We start from the raw sequence: 11416 nt of genomic DNA, 5'->3' as shown, positions 1-11416 counted from the left end.
GAGTAGCTGGGACTACAAGGCACGTACCACCATGCCCAGCAATTTTTTTTTTTTTAAATACAGTGTCTCACTATATTGCTCAGGCTGGTCTTGAACTCCTGGGCTCAAACGATCCTCTTGCCTCAGCCTCCCAAAGTGCTGGGATTACAGGTGTGAGTCACCACACCTGGCCCTATTTAAATATATTCCAAATTCTTAGATACTTTGGATAAGGAAGTTTGGTGGGTTTGTTTTCTGTTTAATAACTAGGGGATTGTACATTCTCTTTTACATGACTTTCAGTTGAACTTGTTTCATAAAGATGTTTCTATAATTTGAAGGCTAGACAGATTATTAGGGATCTACTAGATACCTATTTACCATTGAGGCCAAGGAAGGTCAATGCAGGCAGACACACAGCTAGTTCAGTGGCAGGACCAAGATGTGTTAATCACCAAAGGACATGATAAAACAACCCCAGGGAGAAGTAGTATGTTTTTCCTGTTTTTGGTGACAAGAAAACAGACCCAAGATGAGGTTTGCCCAGACAAAATCATTACCTTTTTAAATAAAACACCTACATTTATGCTTACCAGGGGTTCTGCAAGTTATGGAAAGCTTAAAGGTTGAAAGTTTTGATGGTGGAGGAGATCTTGAAAAAAATCACCTGCTTTACCTTAGTAACTTCAGTCAGGATCTCGTTTAAACTCGCAAACAGGTAAAATCAGTTCACTAAAAGGCTTCTAGGGAAGAAACCCCATGATTTATTTAGCCTGTGATCTCTCTCCTGTCTCTCAAAAGCTTGATTCAAGGCCCAGCTATATCAGAATCGCTAGGTAACAAGGAATCTGCTTGCTTGCTTGCTTGCTTGCTTGCTTGCTTGCTTGCTTGCTTGCTTGCTTGCTTGCTTTCTCTCTCTCTCTGTCTTTCTTTTTTCTTAGACAAGATCTCACTATGTCACTATGTTGCCCAAACTCCTGGCCTAGGGTAGTCCTCCTGCCTTGGCCTCCCAAAGTGCTGGGATTACAGTCCTGAGCCTCCATGCCTGGCCAAGAAATCTGCTGTAACAGTCACCTCACACACTCCTAGTGGTAAGGTAAATTCTTCCTTATATCAAACTTGAAAAATGTTATGCTCTGATTTACTCCAGATTACCAGTCGGTGGGGTTGAATTTTATTATATTTTTGCTTCAGTGAAACATCAGAGGCTGGGTATGGTGCCTCAGGCCTGTAGTCCCAGCATTTTGAGAGGCCGAGACAGGAGGATCACTTGAGCTCAGGAGTTGGAGACCAGCCTGGCCAACATGGTGAAACCCCATCTCTACCAAAGTATAAAAATTAGCTGGGCATGATGCTGCGCATCCGTAGTCCCAGCTACTCAGGAGGCTGAGGTAGGAGGATTTCGTGAGCCCGGGAGTTTGAGGCTGCAGTGAGCTGAGATTAAGCCACTGCACTCGTGCCTAGGGGACAGAGAAAGGCTCTGTCTCAAAAAAAAAGGGAAAGGGCACATGTCATCAGGACTTCCTGGGGCTGGGACTTCACAGGCAGCAGGCATCCTTCAGTTTCAAAAATGTATTTTAAAAAAGGGAAAAAAAACTACCACGGGGTGGAGGGACTGTGTATTACTACTTAATATTTCTTACCTAAGTTCACATGAAGCACAAGGGTCTGATTCTAACAGAAGGAAATATTTTATGAAAATGTATTGTTGGCTGGGCACGGTGGCTCACACCTGTAATCTCAGCACTTTGGGAGGCTGAGGCGGGCAGATCACCCAAGGTCAGGAGTTCAAGACCAGCCTGGCTAACTGGTGAAACCCCATCTCTACTAACTGTACAAAAATTAGCTGGGCGTAGTGGCGGGTGCCTGTAATCCCAGCTACTTAGGAGGCTGAGGCAGGAGAATTGCTTGAACCCGGCAGGCAGAGATTGCAGTGAGTTGAGATGGTGCCACTGCACTCCAGCCTGGACAACTAGCGAGACACCGTTTCAAAAAAAAAAAAGAAAATGTATTGTTTTACTTGGATTGTTGAGACAAATTTCTTAAATTTGTCCAGGACGTCGGCTTATGTTAATGGCTGGCATTAATAAGGGATTCCTTTACAGGGGATAGTTTTTTCTTTTCTTTTTTTTTTTTTTTTCCTGCTTTCTCCACAAACTGTTACTTGGGACTCCCCCTACTCCTATCTCCTAAGGAGTTGAAGAACCACTGAGTGAATTGCAAGCCCAAGCTCTCACCCCTAACTAGATACATGAACTGAAAAGTAAGACAGTCACAGTCCTTGGCTGTGCCTTTGAATTAGAAGCTGCTTTGCAATAACTTCATTTACCTGTCAATCGGTTTGTCTTCATTCCTAAACTGTGGATGCTGCCCTGGTGCTTGTTTTGTGTGTGCGTAGCTGATGTTGCTGTGACCCTGGGTCAGTTTTCTTCACCTCCCGGGCCTTTGTTTCCACAGCTGTAAAAAGATTTAAACTACTTCTACCACCCTTTCTCTTTTTCATTGCACGAGAGCACTGAGTGGTTTTCAACAGGTATTTGTGGAATTTAGTTTTCAGAAAAAGGACTAAGACTGGGAATATTGGTAAAATGATTGGACCAGTTTAGAGCGTACTATAAAATGCAAGAGAGAAAGGGATGCTTGCTTGACACTGGAAAATAATGCAGGGAGGGATATTTTGTGTCCATATAACCAGGATCAGAGATAGAGAGAAGGAAAGAAAATTTTACTCAAATAACACAGATAGGTAAGTTTGTGGGGAAAGCAGAAGAAAAAAAAAAAAAATCTATTCCTGTAAAGGAATCCCTTACTGGCCAGGTGCAATGGCTCATGCCTGTAATCTCAAAACTTTGGGAAGCCGAGGCGGGTGGATCATTTAAGGCGAGGAGTTCGAGACCAGCTTGGCCAACGTGGTGAAACCTTGTCTCTACTTAAAAAAAAAAAAAGAAAAAAAGAAAAAAAAATACAAAAATTAGCCAGGCATGGCCGGGCGCGGTGGCTCACGCCTATAATCTCAGCACTTTGGGAGGCCAAGGCGGGCAGATCACGTGGTCAGGAGATCGAGACAATCCTGGCTAACACGGTGAAACTCTGTCTCTACTAAAAATACAAAAAATTAGCTGGGCGTGGTAGCGGGCGCCTGTAGCCCCACGTACTCGGGAGGCTGAGGCGGGAGAATGGTGTGAACCCAGGAGGCGGAGCTGGCAGTGAGCCGAGATCTCACCACTGTATTCTAGCCTGGGCAACCGAGGGAGACACCATCTCAAAAGAAAAAAATTAGCCAGTCATGGTAGTGGGCACCTGTAATCCCAGCTAATCCGGAGGCTGAGGCAGGATAATTGCTTGAACCCAGGAGACAGAGGTTGCAGTGAGCCAAGATTGGGCCACTGCACTCCAGCCTGCGTGACAGAGCGAGACTGTCTTTAAAAAAAAAAAAAAAAAATTATCGGGCTTGGTAACTCAATGCCTGTAATCCCAGCACTTTTGAGAGGCCGAGGCAGGTGAATCGCTTGAGGTCGGGAGTTCAAGACCAGCCTGGCCAACATGGCGAAACCTTCTCTCTACTAAAATACAAAAAGTTAGCTGGGTGTGGTGGTGCACACCTGTAATCCCAGGTACTAGGGAGGCTGAGGCAGGAGAATCACTTGAACCCAGGAGGCGGAGGTTGCAGTGAGCCGAGATCATGCCACTGTACTCCAGCCTGGCAACACAGAGGTTGCAATGAACCCACACGGTGCCACTGCACTCCAGCCTGGGCGACAGAGTGAGACTCTGTCTCAAAAAAAAAAAAAGAAAAAATCATTTACTCCTATGATTTCAATTTTTTTTTTTTTTTTGAAATGGAGTCTTACTTTGCTGCTGCCCAGGCTGGAGTGCAGTGGAGCGATCTCAGCTCACTGCAACCTCCACCTCCTGGGTTCAAGGAATTCTCCTGCCTCAGCGTCCCAAGTAGCTGGGACTACAGGCGCATGCCACCATGCTGGCTTTTTTTTTGTATTTTTAGTAGAGACGGGGTTTCACTATGCTGACCAGGCTGGTCTCAATCTCCTGATCTCGTGATCTGCCCGCCTTGGCCTCCCAAAGTGCTGGGATTACAGGCATAAGCCACTGCACCCGACCTAGATTTCAGAATTTTAAAATGTGAATTTGATATAGCACTTTGTTTATTGCAAAATATTTATCATTTTTAAAAATATTTTTACACTTGTCTCTTCTATTGGAGTCTAAACTGATTAGCAAGGTCTGATTTATCTTTGTATATAAGTAAACTCCATGAGGGCAGAGATTTTTTTGGTTTATGTTGTTCACTGCCACTTCCCAATACCTTAAATTGTGCTTGGCCCATAGTAAATACTTATTTGTCGAATGAATGTGTCATACTGTCTAACATCAAGCCTTCCATGCTGCAAGTCTTTAGTATGCATTGTTGAGCATACAAATGTTGGAGTTTTTTTTGTGCAAATACATTCTCCACCCCACAAAAGGCATGTGGTGACCTCATTTGAAAAAACAACAGCAACAACAAAAACCCCGTTACTTTGGGATTGAGAACATAGACCAATTTTTCAGAACTAAAATATCTTGAAGCTTTATGGTTTCAATTATCTAAGGGTGATGAAAAGTTTTGGTCATAATTCAGTATCAGTACATCCATGTCAGATACGGCATCATGAACTTTTATTACTTCATATATGGACTACCCTTTAAGAAATAATAATAGAGACCTGGCACAGTGGCTCACACCTGTAATCCCAGCACTTTGAGAGGCTGAGGTGGGTGGATCACCTGGGGTCAGGAGTTGGAGACAAGCCTAGCCAACAAGGCAAAACCCTGTCTCTACTAAAAGTACAAAACTTAGCCAGGTGTGGTGGTGGGTGCCTGTAATCTCAGCTACTTGGGAGGCTGAGGCAGGGAGAATTCCTCGAACCCAGGAGTCGCAGGTTGCAGTGAGCCAAGACTGTGCCACTGTACTCCAGTCTGGGTGACAGATCGAGACTCTGTCTCAAAAAAAGGAAAGAAAAGAAATAATAATAGCAGAACTTTATTTAAAGGAGATTTTGAGGCTTACTATGGATGATTATTTTCATTTTGGCAACATATACCGAGTTAAAGCTGGGCGCCGTGCCTCACACCTATAATCCCAGCACTGTGAGAGACTGAGGCAGGCAAATCACCTGAGGTCAGGAGTTCGAGACCAGCCTGGCCAACACGGTGAAACTCTGTCTCTACTAAAAATACAAAAATTAGCTGGGGCCGGGCGCGGTGGCTCAAGCCTGTAATCCCAGCACTTTGGGAGGCCGAGACGGGCGGATCACGAGGTCAGGAGATCGAAACCATCCTGGCTAACACGGTGAAACCCCGTCTCTATTAAGAAATACAAAAATCTAGCCGGGCGAGGTGGCGGGCGCCTGTAGTCCCAGCTACTCGGGAGGCTGAGGCCGGAGAATGGCGTGAACCCGGGAGGCGGAGCTTGCAGTGAGCTGAGATCCGGCCACTGCACTCCAGCCTGGGCGACAGAGCGAGACTCCGTCTCAAAAAAAAAAAAAAAAAAAATTAGCTGGGTATGGTGGCACAAGGCTGTAATCCCAGCTACTTGGGAGGCTGAGACAGGAGAATCCCTTCAACCCAGGAGGCGGAAATTGAGCCGAGATCATGCTATTGCACTGTAGCCTGGGTGACAAAGTAAGACTCCGTCTTAAAAATATATATATATATTTATATAGATATAATAATATTACATATTTATATACATATTATATGTATCTATATACATAGATGCATATACATATTAACACAAATATATGTATATACATATATGTATATTTAATATACATATTATATATATTGTTAACATGAGGTTTTTACGCTATCCTATTTGAAGAGAAGAAATGGCAAAATTGACCTGAAAATCTAAACTCCTCGAACAGTAATTCTTGGGTTGAAAAGTAGAGTTCGGCTGGGCGCTGTAGCTCACTCCTGTAATCCCAGCACTTTGGGAGGCCGAGGTGGGTGGATCACCTGAGGTCGCGAGTTCAAGACCAGCCTGACCAACATTGGAGAAACCCCCTCTCTACTAGAAATACAAAATTAGCTGAGCATGGTGGCGTGCGCCTGTAATCCCAGCCACTCGGGAGGCTGAGGCAGGAGAATCGCTTGAACCCAGGAGGCAGAAGTTGTGATGAGCCGAGATCCCGCCATTGCACTCCAGCCTGGGCAACAAGAGCGAAACTCCCTCTTTTTTCTTTTCTTTTTTTTGGAGATGGAGTCTCACTCTCTCGCCCAGGCTGGAGTGCAGTGGCGTGATCTCGGCTCACCGCAAGCTCCGCCTCCCGGATTCACGCCATTCCCTTGCCTTGGCCTCCCCAGTAGCTGGGACTACAGCGCCCACTACGGTGCCCTGCTAATTTTTTTGTATTTTTAGTACAGACGGGGTTTCACCGTGTTATCCATGTTAGTCTCAATCTCCTGACCTCGTGATCCGCCCGCCTCAGCCTCCGAAAGTGCCGGGATTACAGGAATGATCTCATGTAATTATTAAATGAAATTCCAGCAAGTTACATGTATTTCACCTTCTATTTTAAAAGAGCTGTAATTCCAGATAGAAAAATACATGTTTTGGTTATGGGATACTTTTGTTTGTTTTGTGATGGGGCTGGCTGTGTTGCCCAGGCTGGCCTCAAAACTCCTGAGCTCAAGCAATCCTTCCACTTCAGCCTCCTGAGTATCTGGGATTGCGGAGACACACCACCACATCAGGCTGGGATCCTTCATTCTTATATTTCTTTCATGATGGGTTACATGAAATAGTTAACACTATTGAAAATGTTGTGAAATGTCATAAGGTTTCATTGTGTTGTTAGCTACTTAGCTAACAACAACAACAAAAGATTTATATAATCCCTAGATTCTAAAAGTTGTGACTATAGCAGATACATTTTTCTGTTACGACATTAATGGACTGCTTCTCCGAGAAAACACCAAATGGCGGATGACGCCCGCGCAGCGGGCGGGGGCGGGCGGGGGAGGCGCCGGAGGCCCCGGGGGCCCTGGGAAGGGAAACCGCTGTGGCTTCCGCGGAGGGATTCGGCAGTGGCATGGGGATCCGGCAGTGGCATCCGGATCCGGGGTCACGGCTGCGGATGGGGCCCAGGCCGGGGTCGCGGCAGCGGATGGGGCCCAGGCCGGGGTGGCGGCAGCGGATGGGGCCCAGGCCGGGGTGGCGGCAGCGGATGGGGCCCAGGCCGGGGTGGCGGCAGCGGATGGGGCCCAGGCCGGGGTGGCGGCCGTGGATGGGGCCGAGGCCGGGGTGGCGGCCGTGGATGGGGCCGTGGCCAAGACCGCGGAGCTCGCGGAGGCAAGGCCGAGGATAAGGAGTGGATGCCCGTCACCACACTGGGCCCCCTGGCCAAGGACATGAAGATCAGGTCCTTGGAGGAGGAGATCTATCTCTTCTCCCTGCCCATCAAGGAATCTGAGATCATTGACTTTCTCCTGGGGGCCTCTCTCAGGGATGAGGTTTTGAAGATTATGCCTGCGCAGAAGCAGTAGATCCGCCCGCGCCGGCTAGCGTACCAGGTTCAAGGCGTTTGTTGCCATCAGGGACTACAACCGCCACGTTGGTCTGGTTGTTAAGTGCTCCAAGGAGGTGGCCGCCGCCATCCGCGGAGCCATCATCCTGGCCAAGCTCTCCATTGTCTCCGTGCGCGGAGGCTACCGGGGGAACAATATCGGTAAGCTGCACACCATCCCTTGCAAGGTGACAGGCCGATGCAGCTCTGTGCTGGTGCGTCTCATCCCCTTGCCCAGGGGCACTGGCATCATCTCAGAGCCTGTGCCCAAGAAGCTGCTCATGATGGCTGGTATCTATGACTGCTGCACCTCAGCCAGGGGCTGCACTGCCACTCTGGGCAACTTTGCCAAGGCCACCTTGGATGCCATCTCTAAGACCTATAGCTACCTGACCCCCGACCATCTAGAAGGAGACTGTATTCACCAAGTCTCCCTATCAGGAATTCACTGACTACCTCCCCAAGATCCACACCAGAGTCTCCGTGCAGAGGACTCAGGCTCTAGCTGTGACTACAGCAAAGGGTTTTTATACAAGAAAAATAAAGTGAATTAAGCCTGTTACTGTCAAAAGAAAAGAAAAAAAAAAAGGCATGAATGTACTGGGTATGATTTGAACTGGATTTGTTTCAAGCCTACAAGCCTCTCTCTCTGATAAGTGCCATCAAAAAACACTGGGTGGTCGGGCGCGGTGGCTCATGCCTGTAATCCCAGCACTTTGGGAGGCCGAGGCGGGCGGATCACGAGGTCAGGAGATCGAGACCAGCCTGGCTAACACGGTGAAACCACGTGTAAATACAAAAAATTAGCCGGGCGTGGTGGCGGGCGCCTGTAGTCCCAGCTACTCCAGAGGGTGAGGCAGGAGAATGACGTGAACCCGGGAGGCGGAGCTTGCAGTGAGCCGAGATCCACTGCACTCCAGCCTGGGCAACAGAGTGAGACTCCGTCTCAAAAACAAAACAAAACAAAACGGTGAAATAATGTTTACTTACTTATTTATTCAACACATATTTATACCCCAAAGGGAGTCTTGTGGAGAACAGAGATGGATGCATACTGTGGGTCCTTGCCTGCCCCTTGAGAGGCAGCATATAAATGTCATTCATGTTATTCTTATGTGTGGAAAACTACCCAAGCTGCTCTTAGCTTTCTTCCTCCTCCTCCTCCTTCTTCCTCCTCCTCCTCCTTCTTCCCCTCCCTCCTCCTTCTTCCCCTCCCTCCCTCCCTCCCTTGGTCCCTCCCTTCCTTGGTCCCTCCCTTGCTCCCTCCCTCCCTCCTTCTCTCCCACTCTCCCTCTCTCCCTCCCTTCCTCCATTCCCTCCTTCCTTCCTGGCTAATCAAGTGAAGCAGTGGGAGTGGAGAAGGAACTGAGAAGTCTATAACTGGTTGTGATCAATTAGTTGTAAACACCACTGCATTCAGACCAGCCTTTAGTTTTCTCTAATGTCTCATTTTAAAGCTTTTGTTTAGGAATGTATCTAAATCTTTTTTTTTTTTTTCTTGTTTTTGAGACAGTCTTGCCCTTGTCGCCCAGGCTGGAGTGCAGTGGCACAATCTCGGCTCACTGCAGCCTCTGCCTCCTGGGTTCAAGCGATTCTCCTGCCTCAGCCTCCAGAGTACCTGAGATTGTAGGCGCCCACCACCACACCTGGCTAATTTTTGTATTTTTAGTAGAGACAGGGTTTCTCCATGTTGGCCAGGCTGGTCTTAACTCCTGACCTCAAGTGATCCACCCACTTCGGCCTCCCAAAATGTTGAGATTACAGGCATAAGCCACCATGCCAGCCAGGAACACCTTTCAGAATCTGATGGAACCACTTAACTTTCCTTAGAAAAAATACACACAAGGCGGGGGGTGGTGGTTCATGCCTGTAATCCCAGCACTTTGGGAGGCTGAGGTGGGTGGATCACTTGAGGTCAGGAGCTCGAGACCAGCCTGGCAAACATGGAGAAACCCCATCTGTACTAAAAATACAAAAATTAGCCAGGTGTGGTGGCGGGCGCCTACAATCCCAGGTACTCTGGAGGCTGAGGCAGGAGAATCGCTTGAACCCCAGGAGGCAGAGCTTGCAGTGAGCCGAGATCGCGCCACTGCACTCCAGCTTAGATGACAGAGCAAGACCCTGTCTCAAAAAAGAAAAGAAAAAAAAAACACACACACACACACACAAATGCAAGCACATCAAGTTCTGAATGTGTGTTCAAAGGGTTATGATCTCTCTTAAAGTTTATCCATTACCCCCTAGCCATGGACCCTAGGTTAAAACCCATTTCCTTAAACTAGCTACTCTAAAGAATATCTTATTTTAGAAGGGATACAATCATTAGATAGAAAGTTGAATTAGACAATTTTAAGACATTACTCAACCTAGAGATAGGTACGTTACTAAAGAGAATAAAAAAAGCAGAAAGATTGACTACTTTAATTTTTTTTTTGTTTTGTTTGTTTTTGAGACAGAGTCTTGCCCTGTTGTCCAGCCTGGAGTGCAGTGACATGATCTCAGCTCACCTCAACCTCTGCGTCCTGGGTTCAAGCAGTTCTCCTGCCTCAGCCACCTTGGGTAGCCGGGATTACAGGCACCCACCACCACGCCTGGCTAATTTTTTTGTAGAGATAGGTTTCACTATGTTGACCAGGCTGGTCTCGAACTCCTGACCTCAGGTGTTTCACCCGCCTTGGCCTCCCAGCCTGGGATTTCAGGCATAAACCAGTGCACCCAGCCCAATAAATAACTTCTAGCAATCTTCCCACACCTTAAAATTAACTCTAATTGCATTTTACTATGGAAATTATAGAGCATTTTCTAAATTTCTCTCTATAGACTAAAGGCCATAGTATGAAAATTGTTTCACTAAATAAAATTTTGGTTATGGCCGGGTGTGGTGGTTCACTCCTGTAATCCCAGCACTTTGGGAGTCCGAGGCGGGTGGACAACAAGGTCTGGAGTTTGAGATCAGCGTGGCCAATATGGTGAAACCCTGTCTCTACTAAAAATACAACAATTAGCTGGGCATGGTGGCGGGCACCTGTAGTCCCAGCCACTGGGGAGGCTGAGGCAGGAGAATCACTTGAACCTGGGAGGCAGAGATTGCAGTGAGCTGAGATCGTGCCACTACACTCCAGCCTGGGTGACAGCAAGATTCCATCTCAAAAAAAAATAAAAAACAAAAATTTAGTTAGCACTTTGTTTTCTTTTCTTTTTTTTTTTTTTTTAGACAGAGTCTTGCTCTGTCACCCAGGCTGGAGTGCAGTGAACGGATCTCAGCTCACTGCAAGCTCCTCCTCTCGGGTTCACGCCATTCTCCTGCCTCAGCCTCCCCAGTAGCTGGGACTACAGGCACCCGCCACTTCGCCCGGCTAGTTTTTTGTATTTTTTAGTAGAGACGGGGTTTCACCGTGTTAGCCAGGATGGTCTCGATCTCCTGACCTCATGATCCGCCCGTCTCAGCCTCCCAAAGTGCTGGGATTACAGTGTTTTCTTATGACACACGTCTGTCATCTAAAAGTACAGTAGGCTGGGTGCAGTGGCTCACACCTATACTCCTAACACTTTGGGAGGCCAAAACGGGAGGATGGCTTGAAGCCAGGACCAGTCTGGGCAACATAGAAAGACCCTGTCACTACAAAAAAATTGAACAATTAGCTGAGAGTGGTGGCAACACCTGTAGTCCCAGCAACTCCGAAGGCTGAAGAAGGGGGATGAACTGAGCCCAGGAGTTAGAGGCTGCAGTGTTTTGTTTTGTTTTTGTTTTGACACGGGGTCTTGTTCTGTCACCCAGGCTGGAGTGCAATGGCGCCATCGCAGCTCACTGCAGCATCCGACTCCTGGGTTCAAGCAATTCTCCCACCTCAGCCTCCCGAGTAGCTGGG

At 47.5% G+C, this 11416-nt stretch overlaps 1 pseudogene; it reads left to right on the top strand.

Moving 5' to 3' along the window:
• The first annotated feature begins 6960 nt into the window (after window positions 1-6960).
• On the top strand, window positions 6961-9065 carry LOC106997493 (small ribosomal subunit protein uS5 pseudogene; annotated as a pseudogene).
• Window positions 9066-11416: the final 2351 nt, after the last annotated feature.

This window comes from Macaca mulatta, chromosome 3 (genome assembly GCF_049350105.2).
Source record: "Macaca mulatta isolate MMU2019108-1 chromosome 3, T2T-MMU8v2.0, whole genome shotgun sequence".
NCBI classification, from domain to species: domain Eukaryota; kingdom Metazoa; phylum Chordata; class Mammalia; order Primates; family Cercopithecidae; genus Macaca; species Macaca mulatta.
The sequence above is the reverse complement of the archived record's forward strand: the minus strand, read 5'-3'. Positions and strand labels throughout refer to the sequence as shown.